The sequence below is a fragment of the Camellia sinensis genome, chromosome 9 (assembly GCF_055761805.1).
Source record: "Camellia sinensis isolate YWXY chromosome 9, ASM5576180v1, whole genome shotgun sequence".
In the NCBI taxonomy this organism is placed as follows: domain Eukaryota; kingdom Viridiplantae; phylum Streptophyta; class Magnoliopsida; order Ericales; family Theaceae; genus Camellia; species Camellia sinensis.
Window position 1 is genome coordinate 94,794,934 of NC_138969.1, and position 20,289 is coordinate 94,815,222.

The window sequence follows — 20,289 nt, forward strand, 5'->3', positions numbered from 1 at the left end:
TTTGAATTTTACTAAATATAATACATAATTAAATACTAGAGGGCAAAAATGTAATTTCATTGTTTAATCCCATGAGATGAGTTATCACATGGTTTTTATCCCACTCCCCTCATGGGATAGGATAGTCCCACAAATATGAAACTAATAGTCCGGAGCAAAACTTTTGAAACAAATAATGGATTATTAATCCGGTGGGACTACTAGTCCAATCTCACCATCCAATCCCACCCTAAGGGTGTGTTTGTTTTGAAGGATTAGGGGGTGGGATTGGACTATTAGTCTCACCGGACTAATAGTTCATTGTTTGTTTCATTTTTTTTGCTCCGGACTAATAGTCTCCCCGGACTATTAGTCTCATAAATATGGGACTATCCTATCCTATGGGGGAGAATGTGATAGAAACCATGGGATTGGTATCCCATGAAATTATTTTGTGACATGTTCATTTTATCCTCCATGTTATTACTTAGCAAACAATTAGAAAATGATAAAATAGTCTTTTGAACATTTATAAATTATTTTTTTAGTGTTGTTAATTTAAAATTATATATTAAATAAAAAATTTTAATTATAAATTATAAATTATAAATTAAATTTAATTAAAAATAATAAATTATAAATTATGGCCTTATAAATTAAATTTTTTTTAGTGTTGTTAAAAAATTAAATTTACATATTAAATTAAATTATTTTTTTAGTGTTGTTAATTTAAAATTATATATTAAATAAAAAATATAAATTATAAATTAAATTTATTTAAAAATAATAAATTATAAATTATGGCCTTATAAATTAAATTTTTTTAGTGTTGTTGAAAATTTAATTTATATATTAAATAAAATTATTTTTTATTGTCGTTAATTTAAAATTATATATTAAATAAAAAATGTAAATTATAAATTATAAATTTAATTTAATTGAAAATAATAAATTAAAATAATTAAAATATTGTGCAAAAAATAAAATAAGACAAATTTTTATTTAATCTAGTTAAAAATAATTAAAATATTAAAGTTATGTTTAATATTGCTATTACTTAGTTAATAATTGAAAATGATAAAATAGTCATTTGAGCATTTATCATTTTTCATAATATCCCAAACAAACATTGGATAACTAAAAGTAATCCAATTCAGACATCTAATTTCATGACTAAACAAACATAGGATACAAATTTAGTCCAATCAAATAGTCCCGGAACAATGTATCCAGGACTAAAAGTTTGATGAGTTACAATCTCCCCTTATCCCGTCCGTCCAAACAAACTCACCCTAATATCATTATCTAGTGCACAAACAAATATAATTTATATTAAATTTTAATTTAATACCATCACACTAGTAATATTCTCATTCAATCACACTATACAAATAATTTCATCACTCAAACAAACAGTTGGTATTGGCTAAACATCTTAGAAGTAGGGTAACATTCAGTAATACTGCTATCTTAAAAATATTACCCGAATTTTATCTATAAATATTAATTTATGATTCAAATTTATTTCACACTTAAACCCACACTTTATCAATTCAATCTACAATACATAAACACTATCCGAAAAACTCTGGATAGTTTAGTCTGGCGCCATAACATTTTTCGGAAGCATCAAGGAAGAAAACTAGGTGGGGAATTTAAGGAAGTAGCAAGTATTGCATGTGCGTGGTCTTGAATCACTTGCCAAGCCAGGTCCACATGTTGATAGTTTGAAAGAGTTCCACCCACTGCGAAACGAATAGCGTACACTCCTCCAATAACACCATGACTCATGTACATCCGTCCTGATGCATTGATGGACTCCAGCAATTTGCTGTTGATTTCATTTGCATGGCTTTCATCGGATTCAGACTTAGAAGCCTTGTTGTTGTGATTGTGAGCACTAAGTAAGAGCCGACGGTAAAATTCTAAAACAAACCAATCCAAAGTTTCTAGGGGCAACATCCTCAAACCTACTGTCCATTGCTACAAGCCCTTCTAAATGCTTGGCCATATTGACATGACCTCTTATCAAGTTCCTAAGGTTAGCTACACCGTAACTTCGCAGCACAAGCCACAGCTTCATCGCTCGAAATCGACGGCTTAGAGCTATTTTCCAGTCTTTGTAGTCCACCACTTGATTTGATTCAGTAGCATTGTTCCTTAAACACTCAGGATTTGTCGACAGAGCTTTGATTAGTGCATTTGGGTCCTTAACCTAAAGGCAACAACAATCCATATTAGTGAAGAACCACTTATGTGCATTCAGACTAAATGAGTTTGCACCCTCAACTCCATCAATATAGTGTCGGAACTCCGGGCAGATGCATGCATTTCCGGCACATGCAGCGTCCACGTGGACCCACATATCATAACGTTCTGTCACGTCCGGTACATGATCTGAATCGACTGATAAAAATCGACAAATTACAATTAATGAGATTAGATTTGACCATGACCGACAAGGCACAATCAATAAAATTTAATTTGGCCATAATTGACAAAGCATAACTAATTAGATTAGATTTGACTTATTAACAGGCCATAATCGATAGAAAATAAAATATGGTGTCAACAGAGTGAAATAAATTTGAAACATTAATTTTTATTTTTAAATAAATTATGAATTTGTAGTATTACTGATTAATGCGCTACCATAGCGAATCACATTCATATGATCATTATTGTGTTAATTTAAAGGATCTCTATCACTATATTACGACAACGGTGGTATAGCGGTCCCGATATTTCCTGTTGTTGTTTAACTATAATCCGGACTCGGTTCCGTAGATTCGTTGTTATCTTATCCTCATTTCTATCCCTTACTCTTTTAATTAGAATTTTGGGTTGTGTTGGGCAGGTTGGGAATAAGTGGGTCGTGTTTTAAAACTTAGAAATTTTGCCCAGGTTTTGGTCTCTCCGCTCGAGCGGCGATTTGACGCTCGAGCGGGATTTTGTTGTTGCCTCTCCGCTCGAGCGGCAATTTGGACGCTCGAGCGTGAATTTCCTTCTCTCAGCATTTTGGTCGTCTGCAGAAAATTCTGGGAGAGTGCACCCGGCGCTCGAGCGGATCTTTGGACGCTCGAGCGTGAACCTGTGTCTGTACGCTCGAGCGGGGTGTTGTACGCTCGAGCGGACCTGCTTTTATATCAGTTCGTGAAACCACCTTTTTGATCACTTTTTGATTTCCTTTCTCTCTCTTACTTTTTCAAAACCTCCATTGGAGAGCACCTCACTCTAAAACCGAACTTCTCTCTTAGGATTGATCTACCTAGAGTGTTTTCCTCACCTTGGGCCTTTGTAAGAAGTGTGTTGATCGTCGAGGGCTTTGTTGAGATCTGAGAAATTTGGGATTTGGAGCACTTCTGAGTTTTACTCATCTTCTCCCTTGGAGCTCTGAATTTGAGGTAGGGATATCCTACTCCTCTCTATGGATTTTGTCTTTAAATTTTGGTAATTTGAGATGTTGGGGTTGGTTTGGTAATTTTGTGAAAGTTTGGGCCTTTTGTGTTATTTTACAAAAGTTGGGGTTTTATTTGTAATAAACCTAGATGCATGTTTGGTATAGAGAAATGGAATAAATGTTGAATCATTGATGAAAATGGGACCTAAGGGTGGTGATGGTAATTATGGAAAATGACCTAATTACATTGTTTAATTAATTGAGATAATTAATTGTGGGAAATGAGGAAATGAAATGGAATTGTTGAGATTGGGAGTGCATGGGGTTAAAGGGTGTAGTTGAATTATTTATCACTCACCGAATTGAAATGTCGATTGAATATCCATTGTGCATTTATTTCCTGCTTAGAAATAATTGCTTTGGGCTACCGGTGGAGGGTAGTGTTGATTGTTGTAGACAATGCTTGATGATTAGGCAAACTAAAACTAATCAATTGGATGTGTCATAGAGCATGTCGGTTGATAGAATACATTAATTTTATGTATTGATTGATTGCATATGTGATTCTGTGTTTATATGCATTGCTTGTGTATGGGAGGAGATGGGGGATGTACTCCACGGTTTAGGGGAAGATGGGGGATGTACCTCTAAACCGGTTAATGGTTTAGGGGAAGATGGGGGATGTACCTCTAAACCGGTTGTTGGAATGTTGATATAGCTCATATGCTTATCGGTTGAAGTGTTGATACAGCTCATATGCTTATCTGTTGTAGTAGTGATATAGCTCATATGCTTATCTATTGAAAAGTTTGTTTGATTTGATATAGCACTAAAATGTATATCATCATTGTTTGCGAAGTATGGGAGTAGTTTATGTGTTATTGATACAACACCATAATGTGTATCCACCTTGGATTTCGAAAGTGTTCTAGTGATGAACTATAATCTCATCAAACGTTCTGGCCAGAGTACTGAACCTTGTTTTCAAACTCAAAGTTGAACAAAAATGAAAAGTGAATTGTAACATAGACTTGGCTGTCATGGTAACGTAGGGAGATGTAAATGGAAGTGTCAGTGTTGACCATCTATCAGTTGCTAATCTTTTAGTCATTGTTCATGGTTGGTTTAGTGTATTTCTACTGGGCTGTGGCTCACCCTATATGGGAATATCATTTTCAGGTACAGGTAGCATGCCACCTCCAAGGATGTAGCTTGGGAGGCCAGAGGCGGACCTTTTTGTTGTTTTACTTTTGATGTATTACTTGTAAATTCAAGCCAAGGGCTTAACGTGTTTGAGTTAGTACTCTTTTGTTGTAACCACGTGTTAACTTGGAAAGCTGTAAGCCCATAGGGCATTTGCTTTTGTTGTTAACATGTAATACTTTTTGTAATGAAACTCTGATAAATGAAAGAATGTGAAGCTTTTGAATATCATTGCATGTCTTATTTAATGGGTTTAAAGTTATTATTTTGAGGGCGTTACAACTTGGTATCAGAGCGTACCGGGTTCGAATACTTTGGGTACGTAGGAAGTGATTAGTATCACAATGGGTTTCTCTCGCTTGTTAGAGACTTAGACGTAATGTTACGTACTTTTGTGATAACATGTTTATGTGACTATTTGGGTATGGAATGTAGTTTCTTGGATGTTGATTGGATCCTTGGGTTTCTGGGAGTCCAGTTGGAAAGGCACTTGATCAATGCTGTTTCTAATCGGAACTCTAGTAACGCCTCGGGACTATCATTATCTGGAAATGAAATTCGTAAGTGCTTACATGTTTATGTGCTTATGTGGAGTGAATTACAGTTGTCCATGTGTTAGGATGTAAGTGTTTAGCTTCGGCACATGTATGAGTGTGCTAACGTGTCTCCGTTACTTTTACTAGGATGCCTAGGCGAGGAAGTTGCGATTTCCCTCCTTCCGCTCGGGAAGAGCTGCGGAAACAATTTGTGGAATTACGCCAAGGTACTACACCTTTGGTGCGATTCGAAAGATGGTTTGCTAATCTGTCGAGGTTTGCTCCAGAATTGGTGGAGACGGAGGACTTACGTTGTTTTGAGTTTGAGAGTAAGCTGCGTGACGACATCCGTGTAAGGATAGCGGGGTCTTGGCATAAAAGATATAGGGCGCTTGTTGAGGCGGCCGCCCATGTAGAGGCTGCAGTGCTAGCAATGGGGCAGAGTGGGGAGGAAGCCATCTCGGCGACTCCTGTGACTCAGGGTGTTGGTAGGCCTTTTAAGAGGCAGAGGGTTTTAAACTCGCAACAGGGAGGACGGGCTAGAACTGCCCTTCCAGTGTCAGATTTGGGTTCGGGGGAAAGTAAGCAGAGGGGCATCATTTGTTTCAGATGCGGTCTGCTGGGCCACAGGGTTTCGGTTTGCCCACAGAAGAAAGGGGTGGGGTTAGCAGTTCAACCAGTAGTTGTACCACCAGGATCATCCAACCAGCCGGGTTTTGGACCGATTAAATGCTCAGTGGGGAGGCAGTTGTTGGGGTCTTCATCAGCCCAGATTCTGAACCAATCTCGTGCTCAGGCACCGCCTACCTGTTGGGTGTGTAATCAGCCGGGTCATATTCGGCGTTCTTGTACTCAGCCGGGAGCTTCTTTAGGGGTTTTGCAACCTAACCAGGCTCAGTTTCTTTCGACTGGGCAGGAACAGTATCGTTTTGGGGGACTAGCAAGCCAGATTGCGAGGGCCTCAGTAGAGTCGAGTTCCCAAGCCCCAGCTAGGGAAGTTTGTAGTTGTTCCAGGTGTGGGCAGAGGGGGCATACCAGTGGTTCTTGTCCGTGACTTGTAAGCTCGTAGGTTGCCTTATGTTCGGGGATGACCAACTTCGACGGTCCAACAAGGGACGGTAGTAGTAGTAATACTGATGGGATGGTTTTGTTTTGACTAATCCGTTTTGTAATCAGTGGATTATTGTTTTGTGATCATTGGGTTCCGTTGTGTAACCAATGTGTTTTGGGAAGGTTGAAACATCTAAACTGTTTGTTTATCTATATATATATACATATATGCTTTGTTTGTTAATTTCCCTAGAGTGGGTGAATTGGAGCATGTCGTAGCTCTAAAACTTTATTAATGTATAAAGTTCCTATATAAAAAAAAATTTATGCTTGTGACTTGATTTGGGGAGGATGAGGGCTAGAGAGCCATGTTTTCAAAATTTGGAAGAACCACCGAGGGGTACGTGTCCTAGCCAAGGTAATATTGGAGCGAGAACTGTTTTACTTGCCGAGTGTGTGGAATTACATGAGTACTACCCATTTAAAGTTTGTGCGTGGTATAGCTTTTGATCTACTGTCGGGTGAACTTGAGAGGATGTGAAGTGTACGATTAATACTAGACGTAACACGTATTTAATATGGTGTCCTACGGGGGCATGGCACATAATTTTGTCAAGGTTGGACTCGTACCTTCGTGGTAAGTAACGTTGTCAAGATTGCAGGTGTACTGATTGGCCGTTTCAAGTGAAGGGATGTCAGTCCCTATATAAGGTTGTGATTGTTGTATCGGGAGCGATGTGTTGTGAGTAGCTGGTACTATACCTCGGGCTGTAGTATAATGGATGTCTCCCTAAGTTTTCAAATTTCTTTATTTGGATTGGATGTGATAAGTTCGTACCTTAGCACTGGTCAAGTCAGAGGATATTATCAGAAGCGTTAATTGGGTATATAGCCCATGGTTAGAGTGTGACCCGTGGGTGGAGTCACAGTGGTATGGTGTTTGCGGATGAAGATGTGGGTTAATGACGAGGGAGGCGAGGACTTTTACCCCTCTGGAAAGTTAGATGAGTGAATCTTTGGAAGCCCTATCGGCGACTTGTGACGGTGTCGGGGTTTGGTTCATGATGGTTGCCTAGCGGTAGTGTGGACTAGTGGTTTAGCACGGAGGCCGGGCCTCTTGATGGTACTCTCGAGATGAGTGACAAGTAAGATATAGAGTAACGAGTGGACCCTATGAGTTATTGGAGGATTCGGTGTAGGAGTAAGAGGGCTTGCAAAATAAGGAGGTTTTGCCTAGTACGGTTGAATGTGTTAGATGGGATGGTTTCGAGAGTTGCGCGGTGTTGGCAGGACTATATGAGAATGTTCGAGGGAACGTGAGATTTGTATCTCGAGTTAGTGGGAATGGTACCTGTATGCTGGTTCGTGTGTTGGGCCTTGCTAGATAGTGAGTCCGTGGTGACCCTCCTTGGTTGTATAGGGGTAGTGTTCATATTGTGATTGGTTATCCATTGTTGGGTGTGGGTTATGAGTGGATGCTGCCAACATTCTTTGAAGGAAGAGCAATTCGTGTTCTAAAGTAATGAGTATAGCGTGGGTCAAAGTAGTCCTTCGCATTCGGGATGTTGTGATTGAGGTTGACCATGTCGGTCTTCGGTCAAGGAAGTGAGCAGGCTTGCTAGATAACCATGGCGGGGGATGGTGATTCCCTTAGACGCGATGTTGAGACGGTTAAATTTTAGGAAATCCAGTGAGATTCCAAAATTTGTGGTTCGTGTAGAGAACTCCGTGGTTGGGGTTAGTGGTCTGAGTAGCACATCAGTGTGTGGATTACTGAGTGTAGAGTTTATTGAGTTGACTAGTCAGCTTGTCGGTATCGGGTGTTGGGATGGCATTGGTCACCTTGAGTTTAGTCTCGTTCGTTGTAGACTACGTATGTTGATTAAGGAAAACTGAAATTAATCGAACATGTTTTGTCGTTGAGTCTGACGGTTGGAATAATACATCTAATATATGTATTGATTGATCATTGTGAATGATTGGCTTTTTATACATTATGAATGCATGGTGTTTAGTTTGATGTTGATACAGCACTATAATGTGTATCATTTGTGTATTTCTGAGCCGTGTTTATGATTATAAAGTGGTTAAGTAAAGGGAGGCGGGATAAAATTGCAAAACCATGAATTTCTTATACCTTATGTGTTGATAGTACTGTTGTTATTTCTATTAACTATCATTATAGAAATGTTATGTTCTGTGTCGGTTGTGGCATCACTGTATGAGTGATGGTTGTGGATAGTGCTGTTTTGGAAAGAAATGGAAAACAAAATTTTTCCAGTGTTTGGACCATATAAATGCGTTGTTGAAAAGTTGATTTAATTCAAGAATTTTAAAGAATTCCAGATTAATCTTTTGGCAAATAAACTGTGGATGACTCTGCTTTTTGGGTAACACCGTATTTGTGAAAAATGTTTGCAAAGCTTTTGAGTTTTCGTACGGAACATGCAAGATTTATTCCGGAACGTTAACGTTGAAAATTTAAACATCTTTGGGAAATGCCTCTTGAACAAGAAAATGTTTTCTTATTATCTATTCTAAAGATTTGCTTTGGTCGTGTTGTTGAGTAGTGACTTAGCTTGGAATGCTAGTCGGTTGTTGGTGAATTGTTTCGGGGGAGGTTTGGTTTGTTGAGGCTTGCGTACCTAAGGTGTGGTTGTTTAGAATGTGTTTCCTTGGTTAGTATCTTCCTTGCTAAGAGTAAGTCGGAGGTTTGTTGTGAAAGTAATTTCTTTCCTTGGGGCTCGATTGTTGAATGCTCTGTTATCAGTTGGCCTTGTGTTTTGGCGTACCCTTAATTTCGGGGACGAAATTCTTTAAGGGGGGGAGGTTATAGCGGTCCCGATATTTCCTGTTGTTGTTTAACTATAATCCGGACTCGGTTCCGTAGATTCGTTGTTATCTTATCCTCATTTCTATCCCTTACTCTTTTAATTAGAATTTTGGGTTGTGTTGGGCAGGTTGGGAATAAGTGGGTCGTGTTTTAAAACTTAGAAATTTTGCCCAGGTTTTGGTCTCTTCGCTCGAGCGGCGATTTGACGCTCGAGCGGGATTTTGTTGTTGCCTCTCCGCTCGAGCGGCAGTTTGGACGCTCGAGCGTGAATTTCCTTCTCTCAGCATTTTGGTCGTCTGCAGAAAATTCTGGGAGAGTGCACCCGGCGCTCGAGCGGATCTTTGGACGCTCGAGCGTGAACCTGTGTCTGTACGCTCGAGCGGGGTGTTGTACGCTCGAGCGGACCTGCTTTTATATCAGTTCGTGAAACCACCTTTTTGATCACTTTTTGATTTCCTTTCTCTCTCTTACTTTTTCAAAACCTCCATTGGAGAGCACCTCACTCTAAAACCGAACTTCTCTCTTAGGATTGATCTACCTAGAGTGTTTTCCTCACCTTGGGCCTTTGTAAGAAGTGTGTTGATCGTCGAGGGCTTTGTTGAGATCTGAGAAATTTGGGATTTGGAGCACTTCTGAGTTTTACTCATCTTCTCCCTTGGAGCTCTGAATTTGAGGTAGGGATATCCTACTCCTCTCTATGGATTTTGTCTTTAAATTTTGGTAATTTGAGATGTTGGGGTTGGTTTGGTAATTTTGTGAAAGTTTGGGCCTTTTGTGTTATTTTACAAAAGTTGGGGTTTTATTTGTAATAAACCTAGATGCATGTTTGGTATAGAGAAATGGAATAAATGTTGAATCATTGATGAAAATGGGACCTAAGGGTGGTGATGGTAATTATGGAAAATGACCTAATTACATTGTTTAATTAATTGAGATAATTAATTGTGGGAAATGAGGAAATGAAATGGAATTGTTGAGATTGGGAGTGCATGGGGTTAAAGGGTGTAGTTGAATTATTTATCACTCACCGAATTGAAATGTCGATTGAATATCCATTGTGCATTTATTTCCTGCTTAGAAATAATTGCTTTGGGCTACCGGTGGAGGGTAGTGTTGATTGTTGTAGACAATGCTTGATGATTAGGCAAACTAAAACTAATCAATTGGATGTGTCATAGAGCATGTCGGTTGATAGAATACATTAATTTTATGTATTAATTGATTGCATATGTGATTCTGTGTTTATATGCATTGCTTGTGTATGGGAGGAGATGGGGGATGTACTCCACGGTTTAGGGGAAGATGGGGGATGTACCTCTAAACCGGTTAATGGTTTAGGGGAAGATGGGGGATGTACCTCTAAACCGGTTGTTGGAATGTTGATATAGCTCATATGCTTATCGGTTGAAGTGTTGATACAGCTCATATGCTTATCTGTTGTAGTAGTGATATAGCTCATATGCTTATCTATTGAAAAGTTTGTTTGATTTGATATAGCACTAAAATGTATATCATCATTGTTTGCGAAGTATGGGAGTAGTTTATGTGTTATTGATACAACACCATAATGTGTATCCACCTTGGATTTCGAAAGTGTTCTAGTGATGAACTATAATCTCATCAAACGTTCTGGCCAGAGTACTGAACCTTGTTTTCAAACTCAAAGTTGAACAAAAATGAAAAGTGAATTGTAACATAGACTTGGCTGTCATGGTAACGTAGGGAGATGTAAATGGAAGTGTCAGTGTTGACCATCTATCAGTTGCTAATCTTTTAGTCATTGTTCATGGTTGGTTTAGTGTATTTCTACTGGGCTGTGGCTCACCCTATATGGGAATATCATTTTCAGGTACAGGTAGCATGCCACCTCCAAGGACGTAGCTTGGGAGGCCAGAGGCGGACCTTTTTGTTGTTTTACTTTTGATGTATTACTTGTAAATTCAAGCCAAGGGCTTAACGTGTTTGAGTTAGTACTCTTTTGTTGTAACCACGTGTTAACTTGGAAAGCTGTAAGCCCATAGGGCATTTGCTTTTGTTGTTAACATGTAATACTTTTTGTAATGAAACTCTGATAAATGAAAGAATGTGAAGCTTTTGAATATCATTGCATGTCTTATTTAATGGGTTTAAAGTTATTATTTTGAGGGCGTTACAACTTGGTATCAGAGCGTACCGGGTTCGAATACTTTGGGTACGTAGGAAGTGATTAGTATCACAATGGGTTTCTCTCGCTTGTTAGAGACTTAGACGTAATGTTACGTACTTTTGTGATAACATGTTTATGTGACTATTTGGGTATGGAATGTAGTTTCTTGGATGTTGATTGGATCCTTGGGTTTCTGGGAGTCCAGTTGGAAAGGCACTTGATCAATGCTGTTTCTAATCGGAACTCTAGTAACGCCTCGGGACTATCATTATCTGGAAATGAAATTCGTAAGTGCTTACATGTTTATGTGCTTATGTGGAGTGAATTACAGTTGTCCATGTGTTAGGATGTAAGTGTTTAGCTTCGGCACATGTATGAGTGTGCTAACGTGTCTCCGTTACTTTTACTAGGATGCCTAGGCGAGGAAGTTGCGATTTCCCTCCTTCCGCTCGGGAAGAGCTGCGGAAACAATTTGTGGAATTACGCCAAGGTACTACACCTTTGGTGCGATTCGAAAGATGGTTTGCTAATCTGTCGAGGTTTGCTCCAGAATTGGTGGAGACGGAGGACTTACGTTGTTTTGAGTTTGAGAGTAAGCTGCGTGACGACATCCGTGTAAGGATAGCGGGGTCTTGGCATAAAAGATATAGGGCGCTTGTTGAGGCGGCCGCCCATGTAGAGGCTGCAGTGCTAGCAATGGGGCAGAGTGGGGAGGAAGCCATCTCGGCGACTCCTGTGACTCAGGGTGTTGGTAGGCCTTTTAAGAGGCAGAGGGTTTTAAACTCGCAACAGGGAGGACGGGCTAGAACTGCCCTTCCAGTGTCAGATTTGGGTTCGGGGGAAAGTAAGCAGAGGGGCATCATTTGTTTCAGATGCGGTCTGCTGGGCCACAGGGTTTCGGTTTGCCCACAGAAGAAAGGGGTGGGGTTAGCAGTTCAACCAGTAGTTGTACCACCAGGATCATCCAACCAGCCGGGTTTTGGACCGATTAAATGCTCAGTGGGGAGGCAGTTGTTGGGGTCTTCATCAGCCCAGATTCTGAACCAATCTCGTGCTCAGGCACCGCCTACCTGTTGGGTGTGTAATCAGCCGGGTCATATTCGGCGTTCTTGTACTCAGCCGGGAGCTTCTTTAGGGGTTTTGCAACCTAACCAGGCTCAGTTTCTTTCGACTGGGCAGGAACAGTATCGTTTTGGGGGACTAGCAAGCCAGATTGCGAGGGCCTCAGTAGAGTCGAGTTCCCAAGCCCCAGCTAGGGAAGTTTGTAGTTGTTCCAGGTGTGGGCAGAGGGGGCATACCAGTGGTTCTTGTCCGTGACTTGTAAGCTCGTAGGTTGCCTTATGTTCGGGGATGACCAACTTCGGCGGTCCAACAAGGGACGGTAGTAGTAGTAATACTGATGGGATGGTTTTGTTTTGACTAATCCGTTTTGTAATCAGTGGATTATTGTTTTGTGATCATTGGGTTCCGTTGTGTAACCAATGTGTTTTGGGAAGGTTGAAACATCTAAACTGTTTGTTTATCTATATATATATACATATATGCTTTGTTTGTTAATTTCCCTAGAGTGGGTGAATTGGAGCATGTCGTAGCTCTAAAACTTTATTAATGTATAAAGTTCCTATATAAAAAAAAATTTATGCTTGTGACTTGATTTGGGGAGGATGAGGGCTAGAGAGCCATGTTTTCAAAATTTGGAAGAACCACCGAGGGGTACGTGTCCTAGCCAAGGTAATATTGGAGCGAGAACTGTTTTACTTGCCGAGTGTGTGGAATTACATGAGTACTACCCATTTAAAGTTTGTGCGTGGTATAGCTTTTGATCTACTGTCGGGTGAACTTGAGAGGATGTGAAGTGTACGATTAATACTAGACGTAACACGTATTTAATATGGTGTCCTACGGGGGCATGGCACATAATTTTGTCAAGGTTGGACTCGTACCTTCGTGGTAAGTAACGTTGTCAAGATTGCAGGTGTACTGATTGGCCGTTTCAAGTGAAGGGATGTCAGTCCCTATATAAGGTTGTGATTGTTGTATCGGGAGCGATGTGTTGTGAGTAGCTGGTACTATACCTCGGGCTGTAGTATAATGGATGTCTCCCTAAGTTTTCAAATTTCTTTATTTGGATTGGATGTGATAAGTTCGTACCTTAGCACTGGTCAAGTCAGAGGATATTATCAGAAGCGTTAATTGGGTATATAGCCCATGGTTAGAGTGTGACCCGTGGGTGGAGTCACAGTGGTATGGTGTTTGCGGATGAAGATGTGGGTTAATGACGAGGGAGGCGAGGACTTTTACCCCTCTGGAAAGTTAGATGAGTGAATCTTTGGAAGCCCTATCGGCGACTTGTGACGGTGTCGGGGTTTGGTTCATGATGGTTGCCTAGCGGTAGTGTGGACTAGTGGTTTAGCACGGAGGCCGGGCCTCTTGATGGTACTCTCGAGATGAGTGACAAGTAAGATATAGAGTAACGAGTGGACCCTATGAGTTATTGGAGGATTCGGTGTAGGAGTAAGAGGGCTTGCAAAATAAGGAGGTTTTGCCTAGTACGGTTGAATGTGTTAGATGGGATGGTTTCGAGAGTTGCGCGGTGTTGGCAGGACTATATGAGAATGTTCGAGGGAACGTGAGATTTGTATCTCGAGTTAGTGGGAATGGTACCTGTATGCTGGTTCGTGTGTTGGGCCTTGCTAGATAGTGAGTCCGTGGTGACCCTCCTTGGTTGTATAGGGGTAGTGTTCATATTGTGATTGGTTATCCATTGTTGGGTGTGGGTTATGAGTGGATGCTGCCAACATTCTTTGAAGGAAGAGCAATTCGTGTTCTAAAGTAATGAGTATAGCGTGGGTCAAAGTAGTCCTTCGCATTCGGGATGTTGTGATTGAGGTTGACCATGTCGGTCTTCGGTCAAGGAAGTGAGCAGGCTTGCTAGATAACCATGGCGGGGGATGGTGATTCCCTTAGACGCGATGTTGAGACGGTTAAATTTTAGGAAATCCAGTGAGATTCCAAAATTTGTGGTTCGTGTAGAGAACTCCGTGGTTGGGGTTAGTGGTCTGAGTAGCACATCAGTGTGTGGATTACTGAGTGTAGAGTTTATTGAGTTGACTAGTCAGCTTGTCGGTATCGGGTGTTGGGATGGCATTGGTCACCTTGAGTTTAGTCTCGTTCGTTGTAGACTACGTATGTTGATTAAGGAAAACTGAAATTAATCGAACATGTTTTGTCGTTGAGTCTGACGGTTGGAATAATACATCTAATATATGTATTGATTGATCATTGTGAATGATTGGCTTTTTATACATTATGAATGCATGGTGTTTAGTTTGATGTTGATACAGCACTATAATGTGTATCATTTGTGTATTTCTGAGCCGTGTTTATGATTATAAAGTGGTTAAGTAAAGGGAGGCGGGATAAAATTGCAAAACCATGAATTTCTTATACCTTATGTGTTGATAGTACTGTTGTTATTTCTATTAACTATCATTATAGAAATGTTATGTTCTGTGTCGGTTGTGGCATCACTGTATGAGTGATGGTTGTGGATAGTGCTGTTTTGGAAAGAAATGGAAAACAAAATTTTTCCAGTGTTTGGACCATATAAATGCGTTGTTGAAAAGTTGATTTAATTCAAGAATTTTAAAGAATTCCAGATTAATCTTTTGGCAAATAAACTGTGGATGACTCTGCTTTTTGGGTAACACCGTATTTGTGAAAAATGTTTGCAAAGCTTTTGAGTTTTCGTACGGAACATGCAAGATTTATTCCGGAACGTTAACGTTGAAAATTTAAACATCTTTGGGAAATGCCTCTTGAACAAGAAAATGTTTTCTTATTATCTATTCTAAAGATTTGCTTTGGTCGTGTTGTTGAGTAGTGACTTAGCTTGGAATGCTAGTCGGTTGTTGGTGAATTGTTTCGGGGGAGGTTTGGTTTGTTGAGGCTTGCGTACCTAAGGTGTGGTTGTTTAGAATGTGTTTCCTTGGTTAGTATCTTCCTTGCTAAGAGTAAGTCGGAGGTTTGTTGTGAAAGTAATTTCTTTCCTTGGGGCTCGATTGTTGAATGCTCTGTTATCAGTTGGCCTTGTGTTTTGGCGTACCCTTAATTTCGGGGACGAAATTCTTTAAGGGGGGGAGGTTATAGCGGTCCCGATATTTCCTGTTGTTGTTTAACTATAATCCGGACTCGGTTCCGTAGATTCGTTGTTATCTTATCCTCATTTCTATCCCTTACTCTTTTAATTAGAATTTTGGGTTGTGTTGGGCAGGTTGGGAATAAGTGGGTCGTGTTTTAAAACTTAGAAATTTTGCCCAGGTTTTGGTCTCTTCGCTCGAGCGGCGATTTGACGCTCGAGCGGGATTTTGTTGTTGCCTCTCCGCTCGAGCGGCAGTTTGGACGCTCGAGCGTGAATTTCCTTCTCTCAGCATTTTGGTCGTCTGCAGAAAATTCTGGGAGAGTGCACCCGGCGCTCGAGCGGATCTTTGGACGCTCGAGCGTGAACCTGTGTCTGTACGCTCGAGCGGGGTGTTGTACGCTCGAGCGGACCTGCTTTTATATCAGTTCGTGAAACCACCTTTTTGATCACTTTTTGATTTCCTTTCTCTCTCTTACTTTTTCAAAACCTCCATTGGAGAGCACCTCACTCTAAAACCGAACTTCTCTCTTAGGATTGATCTACCTAGAGTGTTTTCCTCACCTTGGGCCTTTGTAAGAAGTGTGTTGATCGTCGAGGGCTTTGTTGAGATCTGAGAAATTTGGGATTTGGAGCACTTCTGAGTTTTACTCATCTTCTCCCTTGGAGCTCTGAATTTGAGGTAGGGATATCCTACTCCTCTCTATGGATTTTGTCTTTAAATTTTGGTAATTTGAGATGTTGGGGTTGGTTTGGTAATTTTGTGAAAGTTTGGGCCTTTTGTGTTATTTTACAAAAGTTGGGGTTTTATTTGTAATAAACCTAGATGCATGTTTGGTATAGAGAAATGGAATAAATGTTGAATCATTGATGAAAATGGGACCTAAGGGTGGTGATGGTAATTATGGAAAATGACCTAATTACATTGTTTAATTAATTGAGATAATTAATTGTGGGAAATGAGGAAATGAAATGGAATTGTTGAGATTGGGAGTGCATGGGGTTAAAGGGTGTAGTTGAATTATTTATCACTCACCGAATTGAAATGTCGATTGAATATCCATTGTGCATTTATTTCCTGCTTAGAAATAATTGCTTTGGGCTACCGGTGGAGGGTAGTGTTGATTGTTGTAGACAATGCTTGATGATTAGGCAAACTAAAACTAATCAATTGGATGTGTCATAGAGCATGTCGGTTGATAGAATACATTAATTTTATGTATTGATTGATTGCATATGTGATTCTGTGTTTATATGCATTGCTTGTGTATGGGAGGAGATGGGGGATGTACTCCACGGTTTAGGGGAAGATGGGGGATGTACCTCTAAACCGGTTAATGGTTTAGGGGAAGATGGGGGATGTACCTCTAAACCGGTTGTTGGAATGTTGATATAGCTCATATGCTTATCGGTTGAAGTGTTGATACAGCTCATATGCTTATCTGTTGTAGTAGTGATATAGCTCATATGCTTATCTATTGAAAAGTTTGTTTGATTTGATATAGCACTAAAATGTATATCATCATTGTTTGCGAAGTATGGGAGTAGTTTATGTGTTATTGATACAACACCATAATGTGTATCCACCTTGGATTTCGAAAGTGTTCTAGTGATGAACTATAATCTCATCAAACGTTCTGGCCAGAGTACTGAACCTTGTTTTCAAACTCAAAGTTGAACAAAAATGAAAAGTGAATTGTAACATAGACTTGGCTGTCATGGTAACGTAGGGAGATGTAAATGGAAGTGTCAGTGTTGACCATCTATCAGTTGCTAATCTTTTAGTCATTGTTCATGGTTGGTTTAGTGTATTTCTACTGGGCTGTGGCTCACCCTATATGGGAATATCATTTTCAGGTACAGGTAGCATGCCACCTCCAAGGACGTAGCTTGGGAGGCCAGAGGCGGACCTTTTTGTTGTTTTACTTTTGATGTATTACTTGTAAATTCAAGCCAAGGGCTTAACGTGTTTGAGTTAGTACTCTTTTGTTGTAACCACGTGTTAACTTGGAAAGCTGTAAGCCCATAGGGCATTTGCTTTTGTTGTTAACATGTAATACTTTTTGTAATGAAACTCTGATAAATGAAAGAATGTGAAGCTTTTGAATATCATTGCATGTCTTATTTAATGGGTTTAAAGTTATTATTTTGAGGGCGTTACAGGTGGCATATATTACGATACATAAATATGTCCATAAAATTATTATTCATAAGAGATGTTACTATACATCCTTAAAAGTGATTTTATGGTGCGCATTACATAATAAAATCACAAAAAAAATTTACCACAAAAAGTATAACATTTTGCTTACCACAAAACTTTTTAAGATGCACATTATAAATTTATTATTCATAACTTTTCCCACAAATTAACATAACACACCACAAATATTCATAATCCTCACTATAAAAATCATAATTTTCATATTATTTGTCTTTTTAAGAGTGCAAATCACAAATTTTCCTTGTTTATACTTTATATAATAAAAGTCAATGTGTATTTATAGGTCTTAAGTCCAACTACAATACAACCCCTTAAAAGGCATATCATACACAATATGCAGCTCAACTCCTAGCAATTGAATTTATATAATTTTGATCTTAGTTGTTAAATATTTTAGGGCAAATTAAATCGATAGTTCTCATATTTTGTTGCATGCATGATTTATGTTTCGTAAAACGTGTCTAGTCTTCGTTGTTACAACCTTATGTGTTGTAGAACGTGCCTGATTCTTATTGTCATGACCTTAAACATCGTAAAACGTGTCTAGTCCAAGTAAAGAAAAAAAACAAAATATAACATAATCCACTTTTGTAGAACTCTCAATTGCATTTAGCATATGGATGAATATAGTCTCGTGAGGGTTTGTAGTAAATATATCCAAAAAATTCAAAAATTATCCTCAATATTTTTGTTTCATTCTCATGAAGATAGTTCAAGTACAAAATTATGAATCTCATCATCTTAATACAAAAATCAATCGAAGTTAAGAGCAATCGCTACAAGTTAAGATATCTCATAATATTCAAAATCTGGAGTGTGTGAATAGGTTTAGCCAACACAAATACAATCATAATCTTAAAGTCAAACACAACTCAAGTCTCTTTTAGACATGCGCTTTGAGTCAAATCTCTCCAGATATTGCACTCAACAAATAAATCACTCCAAAATAGGTGCAAAATTATTTTCAATATATGCGAGTAGAATGTAAGTGAAAATCAAAATATCTCGCATACTACTTACTTGAAAAAATGCTAATAAGAAAGAATGCATATTGTCTCATAAAAAATGTTAAATACTAAGAATTTGAAATCACAACACTATTCAGCTTGTTTGGTTTTGTTTTTCTGAAAACAGTTTTCAAAAAATTCTACCTTCTTATTTTTCGTGTTTTTTTTTTGTTTTTAATGAATTTTTTTAATATTTTAAGCAATTTTTTTTTAATTTTTAGACATACCTAACATAAATATGCATAAAAAGTAAAAAATTTGTGAAAAAAATCTTTTAAAAATTCACTAAATACCAAAAATATAAAAAAAACTACGAGAATTCAGTATATTTTTTGTATTTTTATGTATTTATTAATTTTTTAAAATATTTTTTCACAAATTTTTTACTTTTTAGATACATCTAAGTAAGGTGCATCTAAAAAACTAAAAAAAATGTTTAAAATTTTAAAACTATTCACTAAAAACAAAAAAAAAATGAAAAACAAAAAACTCAATTTTCAAAAAACTTAATGCAGAAAACTCAAACCAATCACACTGATTAGTTTTTAAAATGATGTCCCTAAAACCACCGCTCTACAAATCAAATAGGACTTCTATTTAGTTGTAATGTAAAGGTCAAGCTAAGATAGAAAAAATTAAAAAGGGTATGATAATTGTGGAGGCCAAGAATTGGGAGTCGTAGAGATTCCAGATAGTCGAGTCTGGGAGAGTCGAGATTCGAAGCATTCGGCAATTGGCTCGAAAGCTCAAATCCAACCATACTCGGCCAAATAACCGATTAAGCAAGGGGCCGAGTGAAGATTAGTCTATTATAAAATGTGCCGAATATGAGGTGGGAAATGGATCTAATCCTGAGGCCCAAAGAAGAAAAGATATAAATAGAAGAAATATCAGTCAGAATGAGGTATGTGAGAACTGTTGTGCTAAACTTAGAATACAAGCATTCTTGAGCGTTGAGACTGACTTGTTCGTCAGAGTGCTAATTACGGCACCCCCGACCGGAGTGTTTATTCCTTTTTAGGTGACTAGAAGAGGATCACGAGCGTTCCCCACGATCAGAAGAGTATTTCCAAACCACTTCTCTACAATTGGCGCCGTTTGTGGGAATACTCAAGCACATCTATGGTGAACGTGACGGAGGATCCTCCGACAGTCACTGTCGACCCTATACCGCCAGATGAAACCACTCCAACAAACATGCTTAGAAACAGAGACTATCGTCGCAAGATGTGCCTTGAATTTCACCTCACCCTCGACTTTGGAGCACAAGGCAATGCAAGCGATCTTGGAACAAGCAAAGCAAAACGAACAAAGATTGGAGAACATGATCACAGAGAACAAACATTTCCGTCAGGATTTGGCCTTGGAGGTGGTGAAGTCCAAACAAGCTGCATACCAAGGCCTGGAACGACCCGTGAGGGTAGCTGGTCGACGATCTCGAGCCCGACAACAAGATACTGATAATAACTCCGACTCATTATCCTCGGAGCCCAAGAAGAAGGGACAATCTAAAATTTCCAGTTCTTCTAAAGAGAGTCCCCGTACAAGGCGTAAGCGAAGAAGAAACAACTCGGATGACGATCAACATGATCCTTTTGTACGACGGATTGCAAAGGCAGTGCTACCCAAGAAATTCAAAGGACCGTCATTCACCTTGTACGACGGTAAATTAGTACAAGATGGTCGGCTACAACAGTACGTCCGAAAAAGCAACCCAACCAAAGCAATAGCCTTGACACAGGTTTCACGTGCGCCCCGCGTGATCCACATGAT

At 39.1% G+C, this 20,289-nt stretch overlaps 1 pseudogene; it reads right to left on the reverse strand.

Moving 5' to 3' along the window:
- Positions 1-1,608: 1,608 nt before the first annotated feature.
- The window catches only part of LOC145799628 (tyrosine decarboxylase 3-like), a 28,629-nt pseudogene continuing 9,948 nt past the window's right edge, over positions 1,609-20,289 (reverse strand).